Raw genomic sequence first — 10,888 nt, forward strand, 5'->3', positions numbered from 1 at the left:
CAGAAGTTCACAGTCCGCATAAGTTCACATAAAACCAGCTTTTCTTTCACTGTTCTGGGCAAGTTAACTCTTCAAGGACAACACCTGAGAAGGGGAGAGTTTCTTCTCTCCTTTCTTTCCTCCCCCTGCCAGCTGTTATCATGGCGCCCATTTGTAACTTATCTTAAAAATGTAGACATCTCTGTGAAGCCCCAGCTCAAGGCCAGAGGCCTATTTTTGCACATTTCTTCAAAGTACTATACTGGATATGTTTGTGAAAAATTAGTAAGGGGGTGTCCAGCACCTGGAGTGCTGGTATCTTCTCGACCAGTGGCCAAGTAAACAGGGTGACACAAAAATAGGAAGTTTATCTACATTGGACTCTTTCGCAGAGACTCTTTTGCTGACAGTCCTAAAATCAGCCATGGTGAAGAGGGCTTTTCTGTGGAGAAAGGGGGTGCCACTTCACTTTGATTTTTGGTTTTATTTTTCCATTGGGGATCTGGTCTTCTCATTCTCCTTATTTTTCAATGTGGAGGGTTTTAATTAATTGTCCTGACTGCTTTTATTTATTTATTTTTAATTTTTGAGGATGGACTTTGATTCTCTATTAGACATTTTTCCTCCTGTTATTATTTGAGCGACTATGATCACAATTTTTAGAGTACATTCTTTTCTCACCCTCAGTATTTTCTTTCCTGTGTGAATTCTTACTTTCTTGGTTTCTATATTTGTCTTTGTTTCTGTTTTGATTTTCTTCTCTCTCTGAGCTCCATGAATCTGTTCTTCTCTACTTCTTTACTTCTCTATCTTCCTGGTGTTGCTCTTATCTCTTGGCTTCGTGACCTTTCTCTTCTCCTCTACTCTTGCTCTCTGTATCTATGGGGCTCTTTGCTTTTGCTTCTATCTGTGTCATAGCTTTGAAATCGCACTCTTCCACTCCAGTCACTACTTCTGCTTCGTTTCCTTGTTCTACTGTTGTAACTGTCTTTAGCTTTATTATATCACATTCTCTCTCTTTTTTTTTTAGAGAGAGAGAGAGAGAATTTTTTTTTAATATTTATTTTTTAGTTATCGGCGGACACAACATCTTTGTTTGTATGTGGTGCTGAGGATCGAACCCCGGGCGCACGCATGCCAGGCGAGCGCGCTACCGCTTGAGCCACATCCCCAGCCCTATATCACATTCTCTACTCCAGGACACATCTATCCTTTTCTTTTACTGTAAGGAACAGTGGGAAAGCTCCGTAAACTCAACAAGCCAAAATAACCATTTACCTGTCCGAGATTTTATTAGCAGGACCGTAGTGGTCAGTCGCAGAAGAGAAGGGGGAGAGGGAGAGAGAGAGGGAGGGAGAGAGGGGGGGGGAAGAGAGAAGAGAGGGAGAGAGAGAGAGGAAGAGAAGGGGAGAGTAAGAGAGGTAAAGAGAGAGAGGGAGAGTAAGAGAACAAGCACCAACAGGGTGTTGATATTTATGGGCTTAACACAGGATGAGGAGGAGCAAGGTGAGTGGGCTGCTACTTTTTCATTGGCTGAGAGTTCGTGCCACTTCAGGGATTGGAGGTGTGCCATTCAAAGTTTGCACCATTCACAGGGATTGAAGGTGATGGTTCTAGCGCCATTCAGTACTTCATGGACCTGAGCGCCAGGAAGAGAAGCGCTCCGGGCACCATCTTTACCAACATTTACTATGATCATACTTATTACTTTTTGATTCTGTTTAGACTTTTCTTTAGTTCTACTCCTTTTCTGATCTTTTCCTTTAGAGTCAGGCTGCTTTTCTTTTTCTTTTTTAAATTTTTTAGTTATAGATGGATACAATATTTTTATTTTGTTTGTTTATTTTTACGTGGTGCTGAGATTGAACCCAGAGCCTCACAAGTATAAGGCAAGCGCTTTGCCACTGAGCCAAAACCCCAGCCCCTGCTTTTCTTTTTCTTTAACATTTTTATGATCCTTTTTTTTACTCCTTGACCTCATCCTCTTTTCTTCATGTCTACTGTTTTGGATCTTTTTCATTACTCTTAAATTTTTCTTTGTTCTTATTCCTACTTTTAGATTTTCCCCTGAGCCCTGTTCCTTTCCTTCACTTTGCTTTTATTATTTTTTTATATCTTTATTTATTTTATTTATTTATTTTTTATGTTTTGCTGAGGATCTAACTCAGTACCTCACAAGTGTGAGGCAAGCACTCTACCACTGAGCTATAACCCAGCCCCTGTTTTTATTATATTTATCATCTTTTTCTGAATTTCTTCTGATGTCTCTCTTTGCTGTTGGATGTATGGTCTTTAACTTTCTTTTCCCTTTCATTTTTTCTGTTTGAAGTCTCAGACACATGCCTGCGATCAGCTATTTTTCTCTTTTACTCTAACCGGACTCCTTTGGTTTTATTTTACTTCATTTAACTCGCTCTTATCCCCTTTGATCCGTCTTTCATCACTTCATAATGCTCATTCTTTGAGCTCTCAGCATCTCTTGCCTCCAATGTGGAGGAGTCTCACCATGTCTGAAACATCTGAAAAGATCCCTTGATCTGGATCTGGAAGTTGTTCGGTAATGCCTTGGTCCTCTTGCTTTAATTTTCCTGCCAGTATGAAGCAGGCTGGGAATTAGGTAGATTTCTCTCTCTCTCTCTCTCTCTCTCTCTCTCTCTCTCTCTCTCTCTCTGTCAGCTTTAGGAGGACTTTTTCTCATTAGGAATCTATTTTCTGGTGTATGAAGGATCTCTTCTGGATAGATAGTAGACTGGGGTTGTGCTTCAAGATTTTCTGCTTTACTTTCGCTAGATGGGCTTTTTTTTTTTTTTTCTTTCGCTTCTTCTTTTTTTTTTCTTGTGTTTTTGGGAATTTTTCCTGTGTTTCTTTTTTCTTTTTTTTTTTTTTTGACTTCTCTTCAGAAGCACTTTCAGAGTCAGAAGCATCAGCAGAGGACTGAGAATCTTTTGAGCTATCTGAATCACTGGCTGACAATGAGGAAGATGATGATGACTTATGCCTTTCTTTTCTTCTTTCTTAACTTTACATTTGGGAATTTGTTCTCCACAACTCAGCATCTGTACTTCAGCAAATAGTTTGCTAGCTGTCATCTGTTTTCTGGATTTCTCTCTCTCTTACAACTTTTTGGCCAGAGATCATTTGCCCAAAAACAACATGATGCCCGTGTAGATGAGGAATTGGTTTTGTTGTTATGAAGAATTGTGAACCATTTGTATCCTTCCCTCTGTTGGCCATTGACAAGAGAAATTCATTGTTGTGTTTAACAGCAAAACTTTCATCTTTAAAACATCCTCCATAAATAGATTCCCCCTTCCTCCATTTCCTTCACTGAAGTCACCACCCTTGAACCATAAAATCCTTGACATCTCTGTGGATGAGACAACTCTTATAATGCAATGGCTTCTGAGTTGATTTCCCTGTCCCCTTTCACCCACAAAGACAATGAAAGTCCTTGCTGTTTTGGGACACACATCAGAAAATAATTCAAAAACAACTCTTCCAGCAGTTTTTTGTGTGTGTGATATAAAAAAAAACACACACACACAAAAAACTAGGAGACACTAAACCCATGGTTCCAATGTAGATTTTAAATTGAAAAAAGAACACCAAGGACAATGGATTCAATCCTTTGCTCCTAAACCTCTACAATTTCCTCTTCCCTGGGTCTGGTCCTTTAAAGCGCTTCAAGTCTACCACCATCAGAAAAGGTGCTTAAAGCCTACTAACTGCCTGTCTCCTTCCCCAGGAATTTTATTCTTTACCATGTTAGGATTGTGATTAAAAAATTATGGCACCCATAGGCTGGGCTTTTGTCTCAGTGGCAAAGCGCTTGCCTTGTACATTTGGGGCCCTGGGTCTGATCCTCAGCCCCACATAAAAGTAAATAAAAACAAAATAAAGACATTGTGTCCATCTATAACTAAATTTTTTTTTTTAATTATGGCATCCACTGATTTTAAACCATGCTTGTCACAACACCTCATCCATTTGAAACTGATGAAATTGATTTGCTAATGTTTTACTTTTAATATTTTTGGATAGTAAGTGATATTAATTTTGATTTTTTTTTTTTTTGTATTTTGGTATGAGGTTGTTCTAACTTTTAAAACTTAGGAATGAGGGGACTGGGAATATAGCTCAGGTTGTAGAGTGTTTGCCTTGCATGCTCAAGGTAGTGGGTTCAATCCCCAGCACCACAAAAATCAAAGCAAAACTCTGGGGATGTGGCTTGGTGGAAGAGTCCTTGCCTAGCATGTGTGAGGCACTGGGTTCAATTCTCAGCACCACATAAAAATGAATAAATAAAATGAAGGTATTGTATCCATCTACAACTAAAAAAACAAAACAAAAATCAACAACAAAAAAAACCTAGGAATGACTGATTGTAACCACATATAGTAAGAGTCCTATTGGTTATGGCCCAGATGCTACCTCTTATGTGACTCTTCTGGAATTTTTGTACCAAATTGTTATTTTTGTTTTATCAGCACTAATCATAAAAACATACAAATTTCCAAAGTTTCTGTGCTTACTGTTCTTTCTTGGATATATTTGACTAGAGCATATCTTTGAGTAATTATTTCAGAGAAGGAATTGGACAGCAAACTTTCTTTTTCTTTTGTTCCTTCCTCTCATTTGAATGTCAGTTTGGCTGGGTATAAGATTTTAGTTTCAAAAATTATTTTACCTTGGAAGTTGGAAATTATTTTCTTTTTCCTTCTTGCAATAAGCATAGCAAATGAGAAATCTGATGTGTTCTGATTCTTGTTCTTCAATTTTTTTTCCCTCTAAAAGCTTTCAATATTCTTTTATATTGTTACCTTTGGGATGTCCAGATGAAGTCCAGGTTTTTGGTGTACCCAAACAGAGAATTGAGCAAGACACACAGAAGTGACAGACAAAGTACAGATTTATGAAAAGTGAAGAGAGAATTCTGTCAGGTACTGTGGAGTGGGGAGGGAGAGAGAGAGAAGAAAGAAGGGAGAAAGGTGGGGTGAGGATTAAAGAGAGAGGAAAAAAGAAAGAACGGCTCAAGGCCTCAATGTCTGGAAATTAGGGTTTTATATTTTGAGCTGTGGGATGTTCTCTTCCTTATAGGAACCTGATTGGAGATCTTACCCCATTTGCTGTCATTGGTTAGTTTTGGGACACACATCAGAAAATAATTATGATACCTGATCAAAGTATATCACCCCCATTGGTTACTTTAGAAAATCAATTAGAATACTGGCCACTTTACCCCCCACCCCTTGATCATTTAATTTATTTATTTATTTATTTATTCATTCATTTATTTTTGTTTTGATTATTTACACATGGCAGTACAATGATCTTGACATAGCATACATTTGAATCAGATGGGGGATAATTTCTCATTTTTCTGAGTGTACAGGTTGCAGAATCACATTGGTCATGTATTTATTTATTTTAAATATTTTTTAGTTGTAGATGGACGCAATACCTTTATTTGTTCATTCATTTTTTTATGTAATTCTGAGGATTGAACCCAGGGCCCCCACATGTGCTAGGCAAGTGCTCTTACCATTGAGCCACAACCCCAGCACCCCCCTTGGTCATTTTAAAATTTGAAACTGCGTGGAGTTGTCATGGTGATAAGTCCTCCTTGGTGGGAGTTGTCATGGTAATGGGATTTATTGTAAACAAGGACCAGACTCCTCTCCTTGTCCTGTCCTCCAGCAGCTTCTTTCTTATACTCTCTCTCTGCCATCTTGGTGCACCTGAACTCCAACCTAACATTATCTCTTTATCCTAAAAATTTGCCATAATGTTGCTACAATGCATGTAGACACTTTTTTAAAAAAAAAATTTATCCTGCTTGATTCTCTGTGGTGCCTCAGAGAAGACTAGAGTCTCTTTCTCTCTCTCCCTCACCCCTTCTCTTTCTCTCTCTCTCTTTCTGGGGGTGGTAGGGATTGAACCTAGGTCCTTACACATGGTACACAATGCTCTACCACTGAGACACAACTGCAGTCTAGACTTGAGTCTGTCTGTCTCTCTCTCTCTCTCTCTCTCTCTCTCTCTCTCTCTCTTTAAATCTGTTTTTAGTTGTTGATAGACCTTTATTTTATTTATTTATATGCAGTGCTGAAAATCAAACCCATGCCTCACACATGCTAGGCAAGCGCTCTACCACTGAGCTACAACTCTAGCCCTTGAATCTCTTACCTTAGACATACATATATACATATATATATATATATATATATATATATATATATATATACATATATATATATATATATTTAAGACCATGTCTTGCTTCTCTCTCTCTCTCTCTCTCTCTCTCTCTCTCTCTCTCTCTCTCTCTCTCCAGTGCCAGGGGATTGAACCCAGAGCCTCCTGCACACTAGGCAAATGGTCTAACATTGATCTACATCTGTGAGAAATTCACCTGTTCAAACACAAAGAAAGTACTGAGACACAAGGTATACCAAAAAGCAAAGCTTTTGTTTGTTTGTTGTTCTTTTTAGATATATGTGAAGTAGAGTTATTTTGATATATTATACATGCATGGAGTATAATTTATAAAAATTTAAAAGGATCCTAGCTTGTGGTTGAACATGTATTCATTTATAAACATAGGAAAGTTATGTCTGATTCATTCTACTGTCGTTCCTATGCCCACCTACCTTCTCTTCATTCCCCTTTGTCTAATCTAATGAACTTTTATTCTTCCTTCTCCCCCTTATTGTGTTGTTAGCATCTGAATATCAGAGAGAACATTCAGCCTTTGTTTTTTTGGGAGATTGGTTTATTTCACTTTAGCAGGATAGACTCCAATTGTGTCCATTTACTGGAAAATGCCTAATTTCATTCTTCTTTATGGCTGAGTAATATTCCATTGTGCTTATATGTATCACATCTTTAAAGAAAATGTTTAATTAGTTGTAGATATTTATGTGGTACTGAGGATTGAACCCAGAACCTCACAAATATGAGGCAAGCACTTTACTACTGCGCTACAGCCTCAGCCCCTCACATTTTAAAAAAAAATATTTATTTTTAGGTGTAGATAGGCACAACACAATGCCTTTATTTTTATGTGGTGCTGAGGATCGAACCCGGGTCCAGCTCGTGCTAGGTGAGCATTCTACAGCTGAGCCACAGTCCCAGCCCCTCACATTTTATTTATCCATTCATCTCCTGAAAGGCATGTAAGTTGGTTCCATAGCTTAGCTATGGTGAATTGAACTGCTGTAAATACTAATGTGGCTGCGTCACTGTAGTATGATGATTTTATTTTTTTATTTATTTTTTTTTTAATTTTTTTTTAAAATATTTATTTATTTAGTTAGTTATTGGCAGACACAACATCTTTGTTTGTATGTGGTGCTGAGGATCGAACCTGGGCCGCACGCATGACAGGCGAGCGCGCTACCACTTGAGCCACATCCCCAGCCCGGTATGATGATTTTAAGTCCTTTGGATATATACCAATGAGTGGGATAACTAGGCCAAACGGTGGTTCTATTACAAGTTTTCTGAGGAATCTCCATACTGAAAAAGCAAGACTTTAATGACAGTCTTGCAAGATTGGGTGTCTGGAATAGCAGGCACAACCCAGAGTGGTTACAATCAGCATTTTATCCCCCGCTAGAGCACAGGGTCCCTCTCCTGGTTCCTCATTGGCTGAGTACTATGGTGTGTACAATCTTTCCAACTGTCACTTATGTTTTACTCTCTCCTGTTGGGTTATTTAATGAAATATACCTTTAGTTGTTCCCACCTCCCTTTGTTCTCTTGTGGCTGGAAGGCCTTCCTGGATTGAGTGCATTTGGGCTCTATGAAGTTTATCAGGTTATGCTGGCCCTTTCTCCCTCCTCTCCTGTTTGTCAAGGTGTTTTGAATCTGTCACACTAGAGTTTTAACTGCTTGTAGTCATTTATTCTATTTCCTCTTTGGCTGATTCTACCAACTAATTTTACATTTAAAGCTACATATTGTATTCTGTAAATGGCTTGTTTCTCACACATCCGCCACACAAGACTGTGTCTGGGTTGCTCTGGATGGCCTCAAACTTCCAGGCTCAAGAGCTCCTCCTCCCTGACCCTCCTGAGTATATTGAACCCGGTTTAACTGGAAGAGCTATTCCTGTAAGTAAAGGGAGGGACTGAGGGACCATCCCAGCAGCTGCCAAAGCTCTTGTTGTTTCAGAGAACTCCTACCTTCTCTCCCTGAAGAGCAGATTGCTCCATCTTGGTTCACTTTGAGAAAAATGAAACTGAATGCAATAAAATCACAATAACCTTGGTCATCTGGTAAGTCCCCTAAAGTGCATGCCCAGACCCTTGATTCCACACATCTGCATCCTCTTTGTCAGGACATCTGTGGCACCATTGGTATAGGAGCCATGGTTGAACATGACTTAAGAACCTAGGGATTTTTACTCCTTTCTGATCTGTTTTAGGTTCTCATCTGTTTTTTGGCCTTGGTTTTGGGAATTCCCTCTGGTTGTCTTGTTTTTGTTTATATGTGTTACTACTGCCCCCATTTAAGACATGGGCAATACTGTGTTGATCCCATAGGTAGTCTGTGGGAAAGATCTTGGCTGAATGGGCCACCTACAGGTATAAGCTAAGAAAAAGATGATGTTTTACTGTAATATGGCCCTTGAATGGCTTTCTGAATTATTATACAATCTTGCAATTGGAATTGGTCTCTCAGAGATAAAGTAAATATAAGAAATTCTGTATGTCCTGGTCTGTCTGTTTTAAAGATTCTCGTATGTCAGCCATGGTTTGGGGGATTCTTTATGGTTGGCTATCTCTGTATTTCTTTTCTTTCTTTCTTTCCTTTTCTTTTTAAATTTGTTACTGGCCCTTTAAGAAGTGATTTTTCTTTTTTTTAAAGCAGTGTTAGTGGGGCTGGGGTCGTGGCTCAGCAGTAGAGCGCTCACCTAGCATGTGCAAGGCCCTGGGTTCAATCCTCAGCACCACATAAAAATAAATAAAGGTGTTGTGTCCAACTACAATTAAAAAATAAATATTAAAAAAAAGCAGTGTTAGTGGATTTTTTAAAAGCTGTCAGTGGGCCTCTATTTTATTAATTAACGAATTTATTTATATGCAGTGCTAAGAATCAAACCCCGTGCCTCACAAATGCTAGGGAAGCACTCTACAATTAAGCTACAACCCCAGCCTGCTATGTTGATCTTTTAGTTGTCTCTTGAGAAGAAAGATCTCAGCTGAATGGGCCATGGATAGGTATAAGCCTATCTAAGAGAAAAATGTTTTACTGTAACACAATCTGGCCTTTGAATGGTTTTATTACACAATCTTGCACTTGGTGTTGGTCTGTCAGAAGTAAAATATGAGGAAGAAATTCTGTGTGTACAGGAATTTCTGTAGTTTCATGATAAGGAGTCTGAACAGTCAGAAACTAAGTTGAAGGGTGCAAAAAGGCACTGCCTCTGGGGTGCAAGGATAGCAGGACACCAGAAGAAAGGATTAAACAAAAGGTTTAAATCATTTCAACCCAGTGCTGACAGTCCCAGTACTGTTTCTCAGCCTGATCTTAGGTAGCCACAGATAATCCTGATGTGGGTAAAGAGCAGCCACAGATAATCTTGATGTGGGTCAAGAATACCAGCCCTCAGTTTAGTGGGGCCCTAAGCAATTTAGCAAGACCCAGTCTCTAAATAAAATTTTAAAAGGGCTGAGGATGTGGCTCAGTGGTGAAGCATACCTGGGTTCAATCCCTGGTATAAACAAAACAAAACAAAACAAAAAATATACCAGCCCTAGACTGGGGGGAAAAAAAATCCCAGGAAAACTGCCTGGAGTTAGAAAAATGGGCAAAGAGATTCTGGCCTCTGCCCTGGCTACAGAGGACATGGCAGTAGGTTCCAGTACTGTTAGTTTACAACCTGAGGACAAGAATGGACTCTCCTTTTAAAATCTGACAGGACACCCTATATGGCAAGGGGATATCCATCACTGGGGCAGAACAGTGTTTTTTTCGGGTACCAGGTATTGAACTCAGGGGCACTTGACCACTAAGCCACATTCCCATCCCTATTTTGTATTTCATTTAGAGACAGGGTCTCACTAATTTTCTTAGTGCTTTGCTTTTGCTGAGGATGGCTTTGAACTTGAGATTCTCCTGCCTCAGCCTACTGAGCCTATGGGATTACAGGCTTGTGTCATTCTTGTTTTAATAGTATCCCAAAAAACTAAGTGCATGGGGAGACTGGCAGGATAAACAATTGCATCCAGAAAAGAAAAAAGAAAAAAAAAAAAAAAACAGAAACTAAAGCTAACCTGTATTTTGTTGGCAGCCTCTGCAAAGGGATCTTCTAGGAAGCTGAAAGAGAAGGATGGAAAGGGCCTGCTCCATTGAATATCAATATGCCTAGTATAACAAAAAGGCCCAAAAGGAGACTCTAGATATAAATAGCAATGGGGATCTCACTTAAATTTGATGGCACTGTCATAATGATAAGAGATATACATCAGGTTAAAAAATATCCTGTGCTTCAACACCTAGAATGCAACCTGAGAGAAAAAAGATTAAGGTGCAATTTTGTATGTGCCAGATTTTCTGACCTTCTCATGGGATGAAATTTGTTATGTAAATTAAATGCACAGATAACATTCATAAGGATTGTTTTATTTTTTTTTTGAGAGAGAGAGAGAGTGAGAATTTTTTAATATTTATTTTTTAGTTTTTGGCGGACACAACATCTTTGTTTGTATGTGGTGCTGAGGATCGAACCTGGGCCGCATGCATGCCAGGCGAGCATGCTACCGCTTGAGCCACATCCCCAGCCCCATAAGGATTGTTTTAAAATATGAATTTAAGAAAGGGTCTGAAACTAGAAAAAAGATATAAGAAAGCTATAGGTATGGAAATATATTTTATTACAGAAAATTAGATGATAAAATAAATG

The 10,888-nt window shown here is 38.9% G+C and overlaps 1 pseudogene; it reads right to left on the reverse strand.

The window, feature by feature from the left end:
* Positions 1 to 444: 444 nt before the first annotated feature.
* LOC124084502 (peptidyl-prolyl cis-trans isomerase G-like) lies at positions 445 to 8,362 on the reverse strand (annotated as a pseudogene).
* Positions 8,363 to 10,888: the final 2,526 nt, after the last annotated feature.

This window comes from Marmota monax, unplaced genomic scaffold, assembly GCF_021218885.2.
Source record: "Marmota monax isolate L192 unplaced genomic scaffold, Marmota_monax_Labrador192_F-V1.1 WCK01_AAM20220418_F8-fsc00022, whole genome shotgun sequence".
Classification (NCBI taxonomy): Eukaryota; Metazoa; Chordata; class Mammalia; order Rodentia; family Sciuridae; genus Marmota; species Marmota monax.